At 41.2% G+C, this 23,203-nt stretch overlaps 1 protein-coding gene across 4 annotated transcripts in view; it reads right to left on the bottom strand.

Moving 5' to 3' along the window:
• Window positions 1-23,203, bottom strand: part of ESR1 (estrogen receptor 1) — a 281,456-nt gene that overhangs the window by 205,323 nt on the left and 52,930 nt on the right. The window lies entirely within an intron of this gene.

The following is a 23,203-nucleotide window of genomic DNA, read 5'->3' as shown; positions in this document are numbered from 1 at the left end:
GTTCTTTGGGCAAAAGTCACCTTCAGTTCATACAGTTGATATTTGGAGGCACAAGGTTTTATGTACACTCACACACTTTCTCAACAAAGGCTTTTCTTTTTTTTGGACTCAGGCCACTAGCTAAAATTGTCAAAATAAAACTGTTGGAACTTTCAGACAGTTTCAAAGTGGCCTTTCTTACGGTATAATTGGAAGAATCTTTAGGTAGGTATTCAAATGCGGCCCGGAACGCCTAAATTCCAGTCCAGGGTGCTGAGCTGGGGTGGCGGCCAAGTTCAGTCCTTAAGTTGATAAGTTAGTCCGTCACTTACTGGCTGGAGGACACTGAGTGTATTAGTTAACATCTCCAGGTCTCACTTACCCCTCTCTCGCCTAGAGAAAATGATGGTGCCCACTATGTGGCATTTTTCTAAGAATTAAATGTGAGACTACATGTCAAGGGTTTACCAGTGCCCTGGATGTGGTAAGCACTCAATAAATACTGTTGCTGTTACCGTTTATTAATCCTCTTTCTTTATTAATCCTCTTTCTTTTCCCTCTTGTTGACTGACTCCCTATTGCTCAACTGCTTCTCATTCATGTTCATCACGTGTGACTCTGTCCCACAATAAAGGGCTCCCGTGACCTCACATCACTCTCAAACTTCCATCTTACATCCTACCCCTTCTTAGTTCAACTCCTCAGAGACATCTACACACCTGAGGTCTGCTTTGTCCTCACCTCTCCTGCATGGCTCAACCCACGCCTGTTTTCTCCCTTAGCTGTCCCACAAAAGCCGCTTAAATCCTGATATCACCAATGACTCCTATTACTGAAGTCAACAGGTATTTCAGCCCACATCATACTTGACCTATCAGAAGCACCTGACAATTCCTCCCTTCCTCCTGAAGCATGCTTTTCCCTTGGCTTCCATAAAACGAAACATTCCCGTGTCCTTCCTACCCCTCAGGACATGGCTTCCCAGTGTTATTTGCAGATGCACTCCAACCAACATTAAGCTAATCTGCACGGGGCTCAATGTCAGGCCCTTCTTATGACTCCAAATTCTCACAGGAGAATCTATTCCACGGCTACAGCTTCCCTTATCATAAATGCAGATGACTCACAGATTTATACGCAGCCCAACTCTTCTCTGAGTTCTCGGGACATACACCCAATTGCCCACAAGAAGTTTCTGCTCTAAGATTCAGAGGTCATGTCCATGTCTTTATCCCTCAAAAGCAGTCTGGTTTATACTGTGCAGAACATTAAACTCCACAAATTAATAAATATTGCCATGGTTTTATGAAGAAGTCCATGTATAGAAGTGTAAATTCTTACACCTGAATTTAGACTATGGAGATGACATGCACTATTTTAAAATGTTTCCCATTCTCAAAGAAAAAAATGAGGAAATATCACACCCTGTAATTCAGATCATCTGTGTCTCCACTTTCCCATTCACTAAAGGCAAGATGCAACAAGCAGTGACATATTGTGTGGGTTTTTTGTAAGTTTATTTATTTATATTGAGAGAGAGTGGGGGAGGGGCAGACAGAGAGGGAGAGAGAGAATCCCACGCTATCAGCATGAAGCTGATCCGGGGCTCCAGGAAGCAGGAAATCATGACCTGAGCACAAATGAAAAGTCTAATTAATGCTTAGCCAACTGAGCCACCCAGGCGTCCCTGCAGTGAAATGTTTTAACTACAGAACTCTTTGTTCTTTATTCAATTGAAGGGCCAATCTCAAGTAGAATAGGGTGGGTGGGGCTTTAACAAGAAACGCTGGTCTCATTAAACTTGGTGCTTCATCTTTAGACATACATTATAAAAATTGCTACGTGCACAGGCTTCAGATAAAATTAACATGTACATTCTTCTTTTGTATATAGGAACTAGCAAACTAGACAGAAAAATTGTAAACTGACAACTTTAGTAGGAGACCACACACTGCCTCAAATATCCAGGCACAATTATTGTGTTTAGAATTGCCTTCATTAACCGGGACAAACTGAGGAAATAATAGAACCAGAAATGAAATTTACCTAGACAGATGTTAACTTTAAGCAAAAGGTGCAGATTTCTGATACCTCAAGGAAACTTTCAGTGTTTGGTTTCCTATGATGTTTATGCAGTACACGCTTTAACACCAAAAAAAATGAGGTTACATTTAAGCCTCAGAAGAAAACAGCCGATGATCATTCAAACCAAGAATTAACTTTGATTCACTTTCCTCCCAAAAAGGGTTGTTTTGCAAGCCAGAAGACAGGAGAGCTGAATGAGGTCAGAGGCCAATTGGCTGAATGTTGTATTTGCATTGGTCATCCATTGTAGATGTGTATCTTTATAGAACCAAGTGAAATTCCTGAACTGACATGTTTAACAGATAAAAGACGCTAGATTTGTGCAATTGAATTCATCCCTTAACAAGAAAAGAAGTAGGTGCAGAGCAGAATCAGGTTTGTAATACAAGCCTCTGGGGACAAAATGGATTTTCTCCTGCCCCCAACTACGTTAAAATTTAGAATTGGTAAATTGGCAACATGAAAAAAAAAACGAAGAGGTAATATATTTGATATATACAATTAAAACAAACTCTTCTGAACCAAACACCATTAACAACTATTTGCACGTCTTCAACTTACATCAAAGAAGGAAAACCACAAGGTAGTTTTTTGTTCCCTGAGGATAACTTGGTAAAGGTATGTAATTAAAGCAATCGATTTTAGTTTCTTTAAGAAGAAACTTCATTTTACATGTTATTATTTACTCTTATGAAAACAATGCCTATGAAAATCCTATTGTAAGAGAGCTAATTAAAAAAAAAAAAAAAAAAAGACTGAGGACCCTAAAGAGCTCCCTGTACCTGTGACCAGATGAGCCCCAAGGTGCCTTTCCCACAGACCTGGATGAAGCGCAAAAAGCCAAAGCCAAGATGTTAGGCTCAGGTGAAGTTTTGGAGAAATTATCACTATTTTGTTGCCCATCAAAAAAATAAAGATAAAGCCTTTGCACTAATGTGGGGTCTGAATAGTTGTAAGTGGAGAGAAGCGGAGATGAATGAACCCTAAGCAGAAAGCTAGAGGAGCGAAAGGAGAGTCGTCCGGGAGCAGGAGCCACCAGGCCCACCCATAGCTCCTGGGCCAGCAGATGAGCTCACACACAGCTTTTTCTCACACTTCTCTGGGATTCTTCCTCTCGACTTTTTGTTTTTCCTTTCCTTCTTGTTTTTCTCTCCATCAGTAGCAGCTGTTTTTGCATCGTTACCACCACATAGAAAGACTCCATTTGCCAGTTACAAAAATAAGCAATGACCCATCGTCAGTGATTGAAAAGAAACATAAAACAGACCAAATTAAAACAAGCAAGTGACGAGGTACTGTTGGTGGATTGTAAACTGGTGCGGCCATTGCAGAAAACAATATGGTGGCTCCTCAAGAAATCACAAATAGAACTACCACATGATCCAGCCGTTCCACTACTGGGCATTTACCCAAAGGAAATGAAATCATTAGAGATATATGTACTACCACGTTCATAGAGGCATTATTAATAATCACCAAGGTATGGAAACAATCTTAAGTGTTCACTGACAGATAAATGAACAAAGAAAATGTGGTCTTTATATAAATATATTGGGGTATTATTCACCCTTAAAAAATAAAGAAATCCCATCATTTGGGACAACGTGGATAAACCTGGAGGGGATTATGTTAAGTGAAATAAGCCATACAGAGAAAGACAAATACTGCATGGTATCACTTGTGTGGAGTCTTGAGAAGAATAAGGTCTGAGGATCTGATGTAGAACATGGTGACTACAGTTGATAACAATGTATTGTTATCAGTGAAATTTGCTCAAAAAGTAGAACTTACATTCTCACTACACACACATACACACACACACACACACACACACACACACACACACAAGGTAAATAGGTAATGGATGTGTTAACTCAGTGGAAGGAATCTTTTCACAAGGTATATCAAATCATCACAATGAACACTTTAAATATCTCATAATTTGGTCACTTAGGTTTCAATGAAGCGAAACAAAATAAAATAAAACAAAAAACCCAAGCAGTAGTCTGAGGGGAATTTAACACTGTCTATCTTTCCTTTTGCCACACAGCATATTTTCCCCTCAGCATATTCTGGCAGACATCTCCGACCAAATCTCTTTGCTGAGCTTCCCACCCACACACCTACCTGCCCACGGTCCACGGAGACTTGATTTTCTCACAGTCTCGTCAAAATGAATGTGTCCCAAACACAACCGTCAATCATCTTTCCTCATCAATGTCTTCCTATCTGCCACCACACCACACAGCCTGAGACGTGGTGTTACTCAAGATTCTCTACCCTCCTCCTCACTCACATGCGTGCACACACTAATCAGATCGATTATTTTTAAATTCCTTTTCAAAGCAAAAGCAATTTTTCCTGGGCCCACCATCCCTACCCACAGCTCATACCATCTCCAGTCCCCATTATCGCAACAGCCCACTAAGCCACCCCCTGCCTCCCACCTTCCCCTGCCAACCATTGCCCACTGTGTTGCCAGGGGGTTCTTCTAAAATCGTACACTGCCATGGCGCTACCCTGCTTTAATATGCTGGTGCTCCTCAAAGCTCTAAGGATAAAATCAAAATGCCTTAAAACAACTTACCAAGCTGTTCCTGATCAACCTCCTTTCCTGCCTTATCTCTTACCAGTCTCTAAGTTCTAAGCATGTCCTCCCGTTCAACCATGCTCCTTTTGAGCCCCAGGACTTTGCACACACAGTTCCTTCTTGTGGAAACAGACTTTTCCTACTCTTGGCTCAAGTGACTCCCACTAATCTTTCAGGTGTGTCAATCGAGACGTCAATTTCTCTGGGATTCCTTTCTGCCCTCCAATGATGCCTAGCTTTTATCCTGTCACAGTGCTTACTACATTGGACTTTAGCTGTTTGTCACAATCCCCAGGTCACTTTAAGTTTGACAAGGGATGAACTACACCTGTCTCATTTATCACCATTAATCCTGTGCCCAGCACATTCTCAGGCACACAGTGGAGCTCAGCAAGTATTTGTTATCTGAACAAAATGAAACGTTGCCAAAGCTCTGTGTTGTCTCCCCCCCCACCCAATCCCATCTGGAGCACAGGCCTCCCAAGCGGGGCAGGTTGGAGTTCTATGAAAGAAGTAATGACTGAGAAGTCAATGGTCCCAAATAAAGAGATGGCTGCCACACCTCAGGACCCCAAAACTCAGGCCCACAAGGGCAAGACTTGGTCCTAAGAGAACTCGTTGTAGACATGAGAGTTCCAAAGAATTTTTAATAAAAATCAGTATTGATTTTCAGTAGAAAATGCAGGATTAAAAACATTCAAGGTAATGCCAAGGGGAAAAAAAAACCAAGCTATGCATTAATCATCTCTGAGTAGTAGAGCGGGCAAGGCAGAGAGAAGATGTAAAAAAGCTTGACGTAGCTTTGCCAAATTCTTAGGGCTAGAGAAGGAGGAATGGGAGGAGAAGGAGGTCAAAGATTCTGGTGGCTTGTGCCAGGATGTCTCAAAAGTTATTCTTAACATTAATCAAAAAAGAGGATCTGATCAGGGAGTGGGGTGGGAAGAAGAGATGTGGAAAAATTTTAAACATGTGATATTTGAGATTTCAGTAGCACACCAACAAGCACAACTACCCAACAAACTATTATAAATGTAGTCCCAAAGCTTGGGAGGCATGTCAAAATGAAGTTGGAGATCCCAGGATCCAGAAATTCCATTTCTAGGTATATGCCCAAAAGAACTCAAAGCACAGACTCAAACAGATATTTGCACACCCACGGTCACAGTAGCATTATTCACAGCTCAAATGTCCACTGGCAGATAAATGGATAAAAAAAATAGGGTACATACATACGACAGAATTTTATTCAGTCTTAAAAAGAAATAAAATTTGGATACATGCTACAACACAGATGAACCTTAAAGACATGCTGAGTGAAATAAGCCAGACCCAAAGGACATATATTGTATGATTTCAACTAAATGTAAAGTACTTAGACTAAGGAAATTCATAGAGACAGAAACTTGAACAAAAGGTATCAGAAGTTATAGGAAGGGGGAAATGGGGACTTTATTGTGCAATGAGTACAGAGTTTCCACTTGGGATGACGAAAAAGCTCTGGAGATGGACAGTGGTGATAGTTACACAACAATGTGAACAACTAAATACCATTGAACTGTACAACTGAAAACGATTAAAATGGGAAATTTCATGTTATGTATGTTTTATCACAATTTTTAAAAATGAAGTTGGATGCATAGGAAGCATCTCCATGAGGCAGGGCAGGAAAAGAAATCAAAGATGTGCATGTTAAGTCGGCCTGTTCAGATTTTCCTCTTTAAAAAATGCCCTTGGGCCCAAGGACTAGCCAGCAGTATTGGCCATGTGGTCCGCTTAGACCTGGCACCACGCCAGATGACTTTAGCCCTTTATCTCATCTAAACATCAAAACTGACAAGTCAGGTCATTGTAACTCCCATGTTATAGAAGCAGAAACTGAGACCCCAAGAGATTAACTAACTTGTTCAAGGTCACTCAGCTACTACAGGAAGGGCCATGATCAAAGCCTCTTACTCCAGGAACACCACCATAGGGCTGATGACGTGGAAAGAACTCGATACCTATCTAGCCAGATGTCTAAATACTGTCACACTTTAAACTATTATCAAAACATTTTTCCCTAACATAATTACAATATCATATCACTAAGAGGGCATTTCAGAAGCAGCAATGAAATTATTTCCAGGACCTGTGATTCCTAAGACTCCCAAAGTTAAAGATATGAGAGATTGATCCCATGAAATATATTCATCAGTAGATAATGGCATATATTATCAAAATCTCCCTGGAAAACCTTTCAGCACATTCCAGCATATAATAGAGAGAGAGTAGAAGGCAAGGTATTGAGGAAATAAATAAGAAATTTACTTTCTGTAAAATAACAACTCCAGTATTATGTTTGGAAATAAATTTTGACTCAGATATTAAAGTGAATATTCTCTGATTTATAGCCAGTGAAACCAGCCAAACAAAATGAAACAGACTTTGGCTGGCTCAGTGAACACATTCCTAAAAATCCAGTGAGGACATTCAATGTGCCATGATTTGAACTATTTCACAACCACATCTGTATGTAATGGCATGCAAATAAAAACGCCATGCCTTCATAATGCAGCCCAAATTATATTTTTACAGCTAGTCAATTCTATGTCTTACCAGTGACAACAGCCACCTTCAAAGGGCAGCTTGCCTTTATTTTTTAAGTGAAGTAAAAACATTATGTGCATCGAAGGATATTTTTAAAAGAAAAAATATTTAAAGGAATTCTAGGAAAGATGATTGTCCTGGAAAGTGTCTTTTTCTAAATGAAAACGAAGAGGAAATCCGTTCTTCACCCTTGTCAGACCCCAGTCTGCTAAAAATTTTAGCCGGGGCAATGACATGATCCCTCTCCTTGTCCAGCCTTGCTTACCATCTGCGAAACCACAATTGTTTTAAGCACCTGGCACAGGACCAAACCAACAGCTGCAATAAAGGAAAATATAATGAAATCAGTGACCACCATCTCATTGTAATACACCAGAGACAACGAACCAGTTTCAATAATGTTTCTTAAGGCTCAACAAATAAGTGCAGTTCCACAGCCCAAAAAAGGACTTTCTGAAATTGCTCCTTCTGGGACAATAGATAAGCATCACACCAAAGGGAGCGCTGTGACAACCAGTGTGACTAGTTCAATGCCAGGCAGCATTCAGCTCACCTCCAGACCCCTCTCCTTTGCTCTGTTCCATTGTTTCCAGAGAGTTTCCCAAGCTTTCTTCCTACTTGGAGTCATTTAAAGTCCAAACACTGGTGTCCAAGAGCAGTAGGAACTATTTCAAAATGTTCTTGTCCAAAGCTGAGGACGCGAGTAAGAGGGAAATGGGTTGGCGATCAGAGCGAGAGGGCACAACCTCAGAGACCCTGAACACCATTGTGCTTACTGCCCTGGATTTCTGGAACCACTAAGAAGCTCACTGCCCCACCCTCCCGCTCCTGGGCAGGTCACTGCAGTGCTTTAGGTGAGAAGGGAAAGGGGGGTGGGGGGGCTTACAAAGATCTGATGTGGTGTGGACTATGAATGTCCCTTAAGCTTCTGGCCACCTAACCACTAAATAAGGGGTTTCGTCTGTCTTCAGGAGCCCTCCAGAATGAAGTCCCTAGTAAAGTTCCTCCAAGGCATCCTGATCAAAGTCATGAAAGAAGAGGCAGGAGCTTCTGCTTCAATGGTCAAAAGATTCCTCCAGCACATTTTAACATGAGCTCAGTTATTCCCTTTCTATCTTTAAGTCCACTTCAAAAATGAGGAAATAAGCCAAAAGATCGTCTGTCAGATTTAGCAATAATGACTAGTATACACTCTCGGCTTCAATAACAATTTCTCCCAACAAGCAGAAATAAATGGGTTCATTCGTTGTCTTGCCAATGAACCTTCCCACGATGGTTGTCTGCGTAAGACATCTGTGCATAAAGACAACTGTTTTGTATTTACTTGTACTTATTCATGTGGTAAACTTAACCCAGAGTAGCACAGATAATCTCACGTGTTTTCTAGGCCTCGTGGTTGGGGATAGCTTCTCCCACACGTGCTGCATGCAGGAGCCCAGCGGCCCAGAGAAGAACCGGATGAATGTTACACGCTCAGTGAACAAATATGTGGGAATATGTTAAATCCACACGTCCTGGGGATCCAGACAGCTCAAGTCTACGGTGGCTAGACGGCCCTATGAGGAGAATTCTCCCAGAAGAGCCAGTTTTCTCATTTCCCAAGAAGAGAAGAGTTTTCTCATTTCCCAACCGTGTTCGGGCTCCACCGTCTATATGCTTGTCCACACCCCCACTCCCCATTCCAGCTAATGAAAACAAGAGAGCCTGGAAAAATCTAGTCTCCTCCTCCACCCAACCCCAAGAACCAGCCTCCAGAAAGAAGATGTCCTGAGTGTCCTGAACAAGCTAAGCTGCTGGATTCTTGGCCCCAGGTTCTCACCTCTAAAAGGAAAGGGAAGAAGAACCCATTCTGGTTCTAAACTTTGATCATTCTCTCTTTTCTCACCTTCCTCGGGGATATACTTCCTTTTTATCTGGCTTCTTAGGGTTCAAGTTTGGTGATTTTTTTTTTTTTTTTACTGCTTAAGGTTTTTGTCTCCATTTGTGGTTGCTGCACTAAACGGAAGGAATAACAGGCATATATGGAGAACGTCACAGGGCTCAGAGCACTGGACTTGTGTATATGAGTCTAGGCGCGTATGTGTCATGGGATCCCAGGTGAACCAGGCAATCCCTCCTGATTATTTGACACCTTCCTTAGTGGCTGCTATGAGGCCCTGACAGATAATATATGCAAACATTTGATTCACCATAAAACTTGTACCAACAGAATGTATTAATGACTATGGACTAAAATACAGCCATTTGAAAAAATGAGACCTATACAGACTGATAATGGAGAAATCTCCAACATGTATTATTCAGTGAGAAAAACTATTCACAGAATAATGTGTAGAGTATAATGCTACTTATATAACCAAAACATGTGTGCATGCATGTGTGTGTGTGTGTGTGTGTGTGTGTGTGTGTGTGCACGTGCAATTTTGGGATGAAACTATTAATAGTGTTTACCTATCAAGAAAGGAAGAAGCACAGACTTGGGTATAGGACCAGAGGTAGGCCTTAACTTTCCATCATGTACCACATTGTACTGTTTAACATTTAACATGTGTATTTCTAGGGGTTTTTTTAATAATAATAAAACAGTGTTTTGAAAATTTCTAACCAAAACCTGGCATTAACAATCTTCATTCCTTTTCTGGTTCCACCACCCATCCAGGGGTTATTTCTCCCTACTTTGCAGCCCACAGACTAAGTAATAAACTTAACCACCAGAACCTTGTTGAGCAAGGGAAAACTACCACGCTTCTTTTATAAAAAATAGGAAAAGGGCCAAGTGGGAGCTGTGTTTTTTGATCTGCAGATACCCCAGCAAAGAACAAGTAGCAGACACCCAACCACAGACAGAGGCTCCAGTCTGTTTCTGCTCCTGTCACAAAGCCATCCTGAGAATCTGCGACTCTCCTCCTGCCCCAGCTGGGCCTGGCTCCCCTTGTTTTGCGCTGACCCAAACCTTTATCCCTGAGGGACCTAGGTCTCCTCTCCATATAGAGGGGGGAAGTCATCAGTAACCTTTCTCCTTTGCCAGGTAGGATATAAGGAGGCACACGGGGTATCCCGGGTTCTACCAATGCACGGTAATAGCCCCATTCCCCTTGGCAGGCAGGACTGACCCCAGCCAACTCTGTATCCCTTGCCTTTAAACCCAGCGAGACAAGGAGCCAGCTATAGTGGCACTCCTCACGTCCAGTGTCCCATTTAAAAGGATTCCATCCTTGGGGCGCCTGGGTGGCGCAGTCGGTTAAGTGTCCGACTTCAGCCAGGTCACGATCTCGCGGTCCGTGAGTTCGAGCCCCGCGTCAGGCTCTGGGCTGATGGCTCGGAGCCTGGAGCCTGTTTCCGATTCTGTGTCTCCCTCTCTCTCTGCCCCTCCCCCGTTCATGCTCTGTCTCTCTCTCTGTCCCAAAAATAAATAAACATTGAAAAAAAAAAAAATTAAAAGGATTCCATCCTTGAGGGAGTTAATAGAACACAATGGGTTCTGTACTTCCAACTAGTTGGGTTCAATACTGGTTTTAGTTCTTAAATAGCCCCACTTTCCTCACCTATAAAATGGGAGCAATTGTAGAGCTGGCTTCCTAGAATTTTGTGGAAGATTAAATGAGATGATGCATATAAAACCCATAACGAAGAGCCTGGTGCAGGACGAGTACTCCCTAAACGTTAGTATCATTATTATTATAATGATACTAAATCTCTAGATTGGCAAAGCTCTAATTTGTAGGGACAGTGCCTGAACAACAATACCCTCAAATCAATCTGTAATAACCTATCATTTTCTTAGTAGCTAAATAATCCTTTTTTTACCCTGAACTAATTCTCTTCACATCATATAACTTGCTAGGTTACATTTATGCAGTCAAGTGTAAATCATCCAAAACAGTTCGTCATATCAAAAAAATTCACTCCAGTCAGCATAAGGCTAACTATCAGAGCTGGAAACTATTCTAGTGCTTGAAGAAGCAAGCAAAACTGTAAGAAAAATAGCCATGTATCTGAGCTCCTTAAAATACATTCAAACACCTTTTTAAGCAACCAAGAATTACAGTCTAACTGTCCAGGAATGTGGGGAAGTCATAACATGCCTCTTCGAGAAAAGCTAAAGTACACTAAGAACTCACTTTCTGGGCTTTAAAGAGAATGTGGCTGTCTCTCCTGTCCAAGAAGATAAAGGACAAAAGTCTTCTGTAGCCAGAAGTAAGCCCCAAACTCTTAAGCCAATCTGTACTCTGATTTCTGATTCAAGGTACCTGAATTACCCTTCTTGCTTACAAATAAGAACAGGGAAGAGAGACTATATTTACTTAACAGAATATATTTCAAGAGGTGTTAAATTTGGTATAATTACCTTTTTGAAATCTACTCTCTTTTTACTGATTAATAATTTGGTGTCACTCCAAATTCCCATTTTGAAGTGGCAATTATAAAGGTTATTATGACGTTGTTTTTTCTTCTCATTTAGTAAAAAATTCTAGGCTAGTTTGGAAGCAGAGCTTTGGAAAATGCTCTCTTTGGGAAGGCTTCCATAGAAAGAGATTATATTCTTCGGTGTCACCATCAAAGACACGGCAAGGTTTAAAACAGGCTATTTAGACTCCCCCAACCATAAGATAAAGTCCATCCCAATAATCTATACATCCAGTGCGTTTTAATTTAAAAAGTGTTTACCTCTAATTCTATACAATGCAAGTCAAACACTGTATTTGTTCTTTTTTAAGGATATTCTAAGGGAAGACTAGATACAAATTTTCAAAAAAAGAAGTATTGTAACAGAAAAAAAAATTCATTCAGTCAAGGAATTTTGAGTCTCCACTGTATGCAAGAAGACACATATAGATTTCCACCCCTTCCCAACCAAAAGTAGAACATTCCTATGAAACTTTTTCATAAGACTATATGGTACACAGAGTCTCTGCTACTTTCCAAAAGTTTCCATTAAAGCCATATCGCTTTTACGAAAGATCTATATTAGTATGTGCTTTTGCTAACTGAAAATAATCTAAAGAGGATTTTCTCTTTTACAATAAAAGCTATTACTAATTAGGTCTTTCATAAAAGAGAAGTGGCCTAACAGGAACTTTTAGAAAAAAAAGTACACTTGTGCTTGATATTTTAAGAGACCTGAGGATGGATACACTGTTTGTGCTCTCCAAAGCTTGACATTCTTAAAATAAAGAAGCGTAGGTGGGGTGCCTGGGTGGCTCAGTCGACTGAGCATCTGACTTCAGCTCAGGTCATGGTCTTACAGTTCATGAGTTCTAACCCCGCATCAGGCTCTGTGCTGACAGCTCGGAGCCTGGAGCCTGCTTCAGATTCTGTGTCTCCCTCTCTCTCTCTGACCCTCCCCTGCTCATCCTCTCTGTCTCTCTCTCTCCCCACCCCCCTCTCAAAAATAAATAAACACTAAAAAAAAATTTTTAAGAGCATAGGTAAGAGGTAGACAACCAAAGAGAAATTTTCAAATCTATGACTCTCTTTCTTTGGTTTTGAGGTGGAAATGTTAACTAATTTTCAGGTGCTGGCTATGAGAAAGAAATTTATGTTTAAGAAGTACGATAACAAGTGATTTAGAAGCAAAATAATGAAATGTTAAGGTATTTGCTCTGCTTAGCTTCAGATCAGAAAGATATCCTAGGGGAAACTGACAGAGCCAGTTGGAGGTAATAATGATGATGACTCTTGGGGTGCCTAAGTGGTTCAGTTGGTTAAGTGTCCCACTCTTGATTTCAGCTCAGGTCATGATCTCACAGTTCGTGGATTCGAGCCCTGTGTCGGGCTCTGCGCTGACAGCGTGGAGCCTGCTTGGGATTCTCTCTCCTCCTCTCTCTCTCTCTCTCTCTCTCTCTCTCTGCCCCTCCTCCCTCTCAAAATAAATAAACATTTTTAAAACATGATGGTGAGGACTCTTTACAGATTAAGCATAATCTCTAACCACTGCATCCGTCCAGCAAGGTAGAAATCACTGTGTCATTTATCATCAAGGAGATGGAAGTTCGGAGACATCAGGTAAAAACCAGGGGGGTCTGGCTCATGATGCTATCCTTTTCTCTGGAAAAGGTGTGTCCCTGACCAGAGATGAGCCAATCAGAGCCCTTCCACTCCCTATTATCTGCTAACTAGAAGAGGGTCACAGGATGTGAGGCTTGGCAGCTGCCTCCAGCCCTGCTTCCCTCCTTAGGGAAAACGGAAGTTGGTGGAGGGCACAAAACTGGCACACAGTGGAGCAGAGGCAAGGCTGGAGTCCTGACAGGCTCACGGTCATGGAGGTCTGGCTGTATCCCTGCCACAATTGCTGGTAACCAAAACGTATTCTCTGGTTATCAAAGAATATCAAATATTCTTCCACCAAAACTTATTCTTTGACCCCCACCCCCAAGCTTAGTTTGAACTTACATTTGGTCACTTAAAATGAGGAGATCTACCTAATGCATGAAATAATTTTGCTAAGACTTCAGAGCTGATAAACCATAATAATGATGACTAATATTTTTACGGCAATTTATAATTGTACAGCAAAGTCTCATGTGATAATCATTTTTATTAGCTTTCCTTTATAAATTGTGACAAACTAGGACCCAGATTAAAAATGTGAAAATACACGGAGGTAAAGAATCGTCCTACTAGGGGCGTCTGGGTGGCTCAGTCAGTTGAGCATCTGACTCTTGATTTTGACTCAGGTTATGATCTCAAGGTCATGGGATGGAGCCCCACGTCAGGCTCTGCACTGAGCATTGAGCCTGCTTGGGATTCTCCCTCTCTCTCCCTCTGCCCCTCTCCCCTGCTCATGCTCTCTCTAAAATAAAGTAAAGTAAAGTAAAATAAAATAAAATAAAATAGCTCTTCTAATATGCTATTTTGTATGTCATGAAAGTCGAAAAACATAGGTGAAAGAAGGAAAAAGTAAGACTTAATGAAGAGCAAGCCCTATTTTTCTGACCCCTTCTGAATTTACTGCCATATCACCAGGTACAAAACAGCCCCACAGTGACTGCTCCTGTAAGATTTTCTTGGAAGAATGCTCCCACAGCCTGACTCACTCACCTTTTTATAACAGTTCACTCCACTTAATTGGTAATGGAAACAAAGCCGATTTTGAAGAAAGGAACAAATCTCCACTAAGTCTTGCAGAAATAAATCAATCTCACCCGTTATTTCTTGGTAAATGACTCGGTCTTTAATTTCCATTCCTTTCACTTTAAATATACTATTAAGTACTTAAACGACGCATACCACGAACCATAAATCACAGCAATCCCTAATTCAGTTATAGCTTTAAGCAAAAGGGCGGTCCTAAATGGGACAGAGGCCAGGTGTGAGAGATCTTGTTTCTACTTAAAATACAGAGCTAAACTCCTTGGGGGGGGGGGGGGGGGGTGAATCAATTGAAAGTAATATGTCAATTCACAGAGAAGATACTAAAAACAAACAGGAATGGGTCAAGAAGCAGGGTGGAGGGCCAGGACCCATCTCAAATTCAACTCCCAGGCTCATTGCTCAGTCATCAAAATGCATCATTAAAAGAAAAAAAAAAAAAAAAACCTCAAGGGGCACCTGGGTGGCTCAGTTGGGTAAGCAGCCGACTTCGGCTCAGAGCATGATCTCGCGGTCTGTGAGTTCGAGCCCCGCATCAGGCTCTGTGCTGGCAGCTCAGAGCCTGGAGCCTGCCTCCAGTTCTGTGTCTTCCCCTCTTTCTGCCCGCTCGCACTCTGTCTTTCTCTCTCTCTCAAATAAACAAACATTGAAAAAAAAATTTTCTTTAATTCAAGCATCCTCGACCCACCATCTCAGTATTATCCCCCTCTCCTCCCTCAAAATCCAGTCTGTTGTGATCCATTGCCAGGTCTACTTCCAAATCGGCTGCTGCCTCTCCTCCAGCACAGCAGTCCCCCCCCTCAGAAGCAGGACCCCCATCAGCTGCCAGGCTGCACATCCCACACTCCTCTCCTGCTCCCAGTCACATCCAACTTTCTTTACCTCTCACCTTGCCTATGTCATTGGTTCCTTGGCTCTGACAGCTTTCACTGTGCACCCGCAGACTATGCAAGAGAAAAGGGGGCTAATCTAATAGCAGCAGGAGTATTTTAAAAGAGCTGCCTTCTCAAGGAGGTGAAAATGAAGAGCTTTAAAAGAGAATAGCCTCAAAAACTAAACTTAATTTGGATAAAGAAGCTCCAGCATTATGAGAGTCAAGTGAGAAAATTTAATATCTCTAAAAAAGAAAATCACTAAGACATTCTGGATATTTCTCAGAGTTAAGGCAACAAAATATTCTCTCTGCCCCAAGGCAAAAAGAAACAGCTTCTCCTCGGGGCACATTAGTGCAGAGAAGACCCTCTACATTTGCACTACTGACCCTGAACTAGGGTAGCCAGGAGCGGATGCAAAGCTCAGAACTCCCTGGGACTTCAGATCGTTTATCCCAAAATACAGAGGGTCAGCTCCTTGTCACTGGGGAGTTTTCTATCGCAAAGTCTCCTTAAAGGTATAGAGTTATTATTATTTTTTTTGTAACAAAGAAACAAAACAGAATCATTACAGTGATTAGTCCACCGCAGTCAAAGGTAACGGGCAAAAATACTCTTTGCTTTCAATTTTTCCAGCTACTTCAAGGTGACTTTCTTTTTTTTTTTTTTTAATTTTTTTTTAATGTTTATTTCTTTTTGAGATAGAGACAGACAGAGCATGAGCAGGGAAGGGGCAGAAAGAGAGGGAGACACAGAATCTGAAGCAGGCTCCAGGCTCTGAGCTCTGAGCACAGAGCCGGACGCGGGTCTCGAACTCAAAAACCGCGAGATCGTGACCTGAGCCGAAGTCGGATGTTTAACTGACTGGGCCAGCCAGGCTCCCCGAGGTGACTTTTTTTTAATCCAACTACTTTCATAATAAAAAATATACAAAATTTCTAAATCAAGAAGTGGGAGCAGAATGAATTGCTAGGGTTCATTTCATCAGTTGTTCCCCATGCCACTGGCATGGAGTTAATGGCAAAGGGCAGACTGTTAAGGTAAGGAGCAAGCGCTGTCCCCAGACTGATTTAACAAATGTCGTCCATTCAAATGTGTGCGGGCTTTATGGCAAACAGACGATGCAAATGCATTGGAAAGCCCCACTCCTTGTGTGAAAGTTTGTCAAAATGCCTTTTCTCAATTAGGGAACGCTGAGGAACAGTATAACCACTGTCGTGTGCAAGTCTTCAAATTTTATCCCCTTTCAAAGTGTTCCTTGTTCTTGAAAGGCCTTGGCAGTGCTCTTCTAATGCATACATAGTCTAGTGCCTTAAACACAAAGCTAAGACACCAAGGGATAAAAGCCACATTCCAACTCAAAACTTGATGAATTTCAATGGCTGTACTGCCATATTCAAATCAAAGGGGGAAAAACTCTTACTAATCCTAATTCTCTTGAATGACTACATTTTAAGACTTTGAGGACATCCTTTGGAAATACAAGGAAGCCTTTCGAAGGTAGTAGGACTTGAGAAATATGAAAAGGAAGTTAAGAGCCCCTACCCCTGGGCTCTTGCAATTGCCATTCCTCATTTCAGGAAGGTTTTTCTGTTACTGTGCAACTGCAGTCAACAAGTGATAACACCCAGCCCCGCCCGGAGGCTGGGTCCTGCTCTCCAGGATGTATGGTTAGAGGACACAGTCACTGTTTGGCTGCATGACTCCAATATTTCATCCTTGCTGGTCAGGCCAGCTGCTGCAAAGACCTAGATCCCTGTTGTTATCATGGACACAAGTCCTTTCTTTCTCTTCCTTTGTCATAACTTCTCAACAATCCAGAAGAAATGATATTTTGTTGACCTCAGCTACCTAATGTTCACCTGATGCAATTTCACTTGGGGTCATGAATGATAAAATGAAAGCTGCACTTCAGTGCAAACTTGTCCTCTTGCAAACAAAGAATAAAGACATTGAAAATAAAGTATGAAGACTTGTAGGATACGTAACAATCTTTCTCTACTAAGGAAATCAGTTCATCAATTGCAACATGCATTTTTTTTCTAAAGTTTATTTATTTTTGAGAGAGACAGAGACAGAATGCAAGTGAGTTGGGGCAGAGAGAGAGGGAGGCACAGAATCCGAAGTGGGCTCCAGGCTCTGAGATGTCAGCACAGAGCCCAACGTGGGGCTCGAACTCATGAACCACGAGATTATGACCTGAGCCGAAGTCGGATGCTCAACCGCCTGAGCCACCCAGGTGCCCCGCAGCATGGATTTTTAACATAATATTTTTATTAAGTAAAGAGGCTTATTGTAGAAAAAAATAGTAGATGAGCAAAAAAATAAAATTTAGCTATAATCCTATCACTCAGAGAGTCACAGTTAATATTCTATAGTAGGTATCTCCAAAGTTTTTACATACTTCTTTCCCTCTCTCTATATATATATGTGAATATGCATATTTATGTATGTACCTATGTGTGTATACATGTGTATGTATTCACACACAAAAGAAGTGTTTACAAGAAATCTTTCACTCAAGCTCTTTCTCCTGTCTTGTATTCAGAAAAAGTGGCCACCTAAGAAGTATTTTATGAGCAAAGAATGGTCCATAAGACTTTTAACAGTACTTGTATCTTTAGGAAAAGTGGGTTCAAACTCAGGTATTGTGACTCTGATGGCCTTAATTGGTTCAGTAAGTAGATGTGAGAAGAAGAGCAAGAAAAAAGGAGGAGGGTCCCTCAGCCCCAAACCCAAGCCAGCATGCACTTTGCTCCTCCTGTCCTTCCCCTGGATTTACAAAACTTCAGGGAGGAACACTGGCAAACAGGCAGCAGAATGGAAAAAAGCCCATTTTGGGGATCTAGGTTCATATACTTCTGTCATCTCATGCGTTCACACCAACTGCTAAGATAAATTACTGTAGAAAGGATGGAAGGAGGGGAAATGAAGTCTTTCAAACATCCTATACACAATTGATAAAAACTAACCAAACCATTTTCTTCCTTCTCCAAGATCAGGTTTACTGCCATGCTTTTAAAAATTGAAGGATGTATCTAAGTTTATCACTTACTAATGGTTCACATTATGGGAACGTTTATGTCAATTCTTGAAAGCAGAAGTCTCTGGCCATTTTCATAGATATCTCATAAAGCTAAAACCACGAAAAATATCAAGAAAGTTGCAAACATAAAAATTATGAAGTCAGGGGCACCTGAGTGGCTCAGCTGGTTGAACATCTGACTATTGATTTCAGCTCAGGTCACGGTCCCAGGGTTGTGGGATCAAGCCCTGCGTCAGGCTCCACACTGAGCCTGGAGCCTGCTTAAGATTCTCTTTCTCTCCCTCTCTCTCTCTCTCTCTGCCCCTCCCCCACTCATCCTCTCTCTCTCTCTCTCTCTCTCTCTCTCTCTCTCTCTCTCTGTCTCTCTTTCTCTCAAAATAAATAAAAAACAATTATGAAGTCTATGTTGAGCATCCTAAATACATCTTAGCTTGGGAAAAACTGTTTTCTTCCACATCAAATATCAAATGTATTTATCTCCAAAACAGCTGCGTTATTATTACTACAGAGGAACATCTTTAGATATTTATTAACATCACTCATGTCAAACTTCAAAAATAAGCTGAAATACAACATTACTCACATGTTGCAAATGAGTAAAGTATTATCAACTTCTAGACACTGCTAATAATAGGGATGCAGATATACACGTGGAATTATGTTTTTAAAACATATTACACATAGTGGGACGCCTGGGTGGCTCAGTTGGCTGAGCGTCCTACTTCAGCTCAGGTTCTTATCTCACAGTTCGTGGGTTTGAGCCTCACGTCAGGCTTTGTGCTCACGGCTGGGAGCCTGGAGCCTGCTTCAGATTCTGTGTGTGTCTCTCTCTCTGTCCCTCTCCTGCTCACACTCTGTCTCTCTCTCAAAAATAAACAAACATTTAAAAAAAAAACATTTTTAATAGGTTACAAATAGCAAAACACCCATGCTCTTCTAAAACACTACATAACACTCTACAGCATTGAAGGTGCAAAAGGGAGGATCCAATCACAGCAAATCATGGCACGCTTACAACGAGGCAGAATTCCCTGCCTGGTCCTCAGGACTGATACCACTTTCTTCTTTTTATTTATTTATTTATTTTTTAATGTTTTTATTTATTTTTGAAAGAGACAGAGAGAGAGAGAGAGAGAGAGCACAAGTGGGGGAGGGACAGAGAGACACACAGAATCAGAAAAAGGTTCCAGGCTCTGAGCTGTCAGCACAGAGCCCGACGCGGGGCTCAAACTCGTGAACTGTAAGATCATGACCGAGCTGAAGTCGGGGGCTTAACCGACTGAGCCACTCAGGTGCCCTGGGACAGATACCACTTTAAGCACCATCTCCTCCACAACGTCTTCGAGTTTGCTCCAGAACAGTGTCTGCTCCCTCCTCTCAACTCATAACATTATCTTCCGAAATACTCTTCTGTCCCTGTATCCTATTTTGAGACGTCTCTGGCAGTGCAGAGTTGAGCTCTTCTGTGGTGTAATATATATTTCACAACCTTTCCCTTTGTGCACAAGCTGAATCCTTCCAAGGATTTCAGGGTCTCTGGCTTAAATGTTTTTGCACTTGTGAGGAACGTGAGCAGGGAGGTCTGTGGGTGCGTACAGGTGTGCTGGGAAGAGTACGGGAAGGAAAAAACAAGGACTGAGTCAAGTAAAAGAGAGACCACAGTCCTTAGAAGGTCAGGCGGTGAAAAGGGAAGAGAATGACATGTGCCAGAAACCACAGGTGAAGACACACAAATCCCACGAGGGTCTGGTGAAGCCATATTGCAAATTAACTTAATAAACACAGAAAAAATATATAAACAAATAAATAAACACAGAAGCCAGTGCAAGGGATTGTGCACGAGGTAGAGGGTAGACAGGGCTACTCTGCAGTGGGAAGGCGTACTTGGAGTGACTGGCATCTTAGCAATCAAAACCAAAACAAAACAAAACAAAACGAGGCACCTGGGGGCTCAACAGGTTCAGCGTCTGACTCCTGATTTCAGCTCAAGTCATGATCTGCCGGTTCATGAGGTCAAGTCCTGCATCAGGCTCTCTCCCTCCCTCTCTCTGCCCCTCCCCAGCTCATAAGCACACATACTCTCAAAATAAATAAATACAAACTTAAAAAATAAAAATAAAAGAGAAGACCATTGTTATGGTGACAATAACGTACCACCATGGCCCTGGTTAATAGAAGTGGCAAATGCACTTTTACATAATTTTCAAGTGAATCCCCTTATTAGTAACTTGAACATGTCAAAGGAACAAAACAATCATGAATTTCTATTATCTTACAAACCATAATTTATTTTCCCTGGTGTATAAGGAAAATATTGTGCACTTAATGAGATACACTAAAGTGGTGTAGCCATTCTTCCAGGGCATTGTGTTTAGATTTCAATTACCAAAAAATTCATATTTATAAATGTAATCTAGCCACCCATTCACTCCATATTTCCTAATACATGACACATGATTCTGAAACTGCCAAATGAATCAGATAAAAATGATGCTCATTTGGATAAAATTTTAAATCTGTATACTCTTTCTCAAAGAAAACAGAATACTACCTATTGTAGAGAGACATTATAGTTAACAATTGAATTATTTTCCTCTTTTTTTAATTTTTTAATTTATTTTTGATAAAGAGAGAGAGAGACAGAGTGTGAGCATGGAGGGGCAGAGACGGAGATGGAAACGCAGAATCGGAAGCAGACTCCAGGCTCTGACCTATCAGCACAGAGCCTAATGCGGGGCTCGAACTGGTGAACCAAGAAATAATGACCTGAGCTGAAGTCAGCCGCTTAACCGAGTGAGCCACCCAGGCTCCCCGACAATTAAATTGTTTTCTTCTTTGATCCTTTATTTCTTAGCAACTGAAGACATGAAATCTCTTTCTACCAGCGAGAGGAAGATGAAAATGTGGGGAGAAATAAGAGGTATATTTTCCCCGCTCTATTCTCTCTCAAGGAAAGCAGTTCTTCCCTTCAAAAATATCAAATCTGCTCCATAATTTGCACATGAGCAGAGAATTAACAACAAGAAAAAGTTTTACCAAGTAAATGATAGATTTATGAAATAGATTCTTCTTGAATGTTATTTTTCCGTCAAAAGGCAGGTTATAGTATAACCTGTATATACAGACCTGAAATAGTAAAGTAGAATATATTGTTCAGAAATGAGCAGCCTACACTCAAAGTATACTTTTCTCTGAGCATCAGGAAAACAGGCCATGCTCTTTAAAAGGATAGAGCATTTTAAAGGTATTGACAGCAGCTTTCTATGAAGGAAAGAAATTCGGGCAGGATTGGGCCATGGGCCACCATTGGTAGGTTTTATAAGAACAATATGAGCACGTAATTTTGAGGGGTAGTTGATGCCCTCTGAAAATGTGCCAATTAAAGGCTATGTATAATTTTGCGTGAAATTATTGCCACTCGTAAGTAAGGCTTTCTACTGGCATTGTTGATATGCTTAACCACTATATACGGGCACAAAGTCTACCACTTTAATGGAAATCGTCGATGCCATCACCAGGACAGAACCACTTAGTAGGGAAATTGGAAATTTAATTTCAATCAGATGAACAAAAAATGAAGAGGAACGCTTGAAGCGGTAACATAAAAAACACCAGCGATTAAAAACATTTGGAACCTTTGCTTACCCTTCAAAGGCATTTGTTGCCATGGTTTTTAAAGACCTCTGAAAGCTTCAGCTGTGTCCACAAGAGCTGCCAAGAAATAGGGGCTCTATACTGATTGTATTTGTCAAATGCTTTTTGTCTTAATTATCTCCAAGGTAAAGATTACTTGGCCAAAGGGAAAAAAAGGACGAGCTGCTATCATTTCACAGGTAAAAAAGACTATGATTTTGCTCTTCTGAGCCCTTCCTCCAATGCATGCGTGCGGGTGAGAACACACATCTAATTTCATATGATGGCAATCAAGACTAGCAAGTACCTAAAAGTGGTAATGAGAATGACATTCTTACATGGAAAGAAGTTCTGGGGTTTGAATCTCGGGGCGGGGCCTTTCTTTTCGTCTGATGAGAACCAGGAGCCAAACATCTAGCAAATTTACCAATACCTGGGGGTCAGGCCTTTCTTTCATAAAGTTTCATTAAAATACTTTCATTTGAAAATTACATAATACTCGTATGTGTACACGGTGAAATTCTTCTGCCCTTCAGCCTCACGTGACTACAACATGGAGAGTAAAAATGAGAAGTGGAAATAATGGAAGGATTAGGCAAGCTCTGGGTTAGAAAGGATGTCTGTGGACTCCCACAGTATAAATAATTTGGGGGGAAAAACCTGCTTTTTATTTGAAAATCATAAAAATGCTTATATTTGTTCCTGCCGTCTACTATTTGTACAGCTTAATGTGATGGAGCCAGCATGTTCTTTTTTAAATTGTAAGCTCCTGGAGAGCAGCATTTGGCCCTCTTGGGCTAATTTGTGATTTTCCTCTTTAGAAGGGCCTCAAACATACACTTTTAATAATAAGAGTGTTTCTTGCAAGGTTTTGGTAAGATGCAGGGAGCTCATAATACATTATTATGAGAATCAAGAGGAAGTTTCTGGAGTTACTTCTCCATTATTAATAATGGGCAGCCCTCAGGAAGCAGTTAAACCATTCTTTTCACTAAGTTTCTTTAAAATTAATTGAGGAAATTGATTCAAATCCCCACCCCTGGATCGTCTGCAGAGTGCTGATTCACTTTCTGCATCTGCTGGGTAATTCTGCCTGGACACCCAGCTATCGTGTCAAATTCAGTATGTCTGGAATTGAACTCACCCCAACCCCTCTCTAATTGGCCTTTCTCTTGCTCTTCTCAGCTCAGGTGATGACACCATTATTCTTCCTCTGTGTCTGATACTTTTTAACCCCCTCCTCTCCCAGACATCCCATGCTGAATCATCTTAAAGCAATGTAGATTCTTTCATTATAATACCTTTCAGTCTACTTCTTTT

Source organism: Lynx canadensis, chromosome B2 (genome assembly GCF_007474595.2).
Source record: "Lynx canadensis isolate LIC74 chromosome B2, mLynCan4.pri.v2, whole genome shotgun sequence".
NCBI classification, from domain to species: domain Eukaryota; kingdom Metazoa; phylum Chordata; class Mammalia; order Carnivora; family Felidae; genus Lynx; species Lynx canadensis.
Note: the sequence above shows the minus strand (reverse complement) of the source record. Positions and strands in the feature narration are given on the sequence as shown.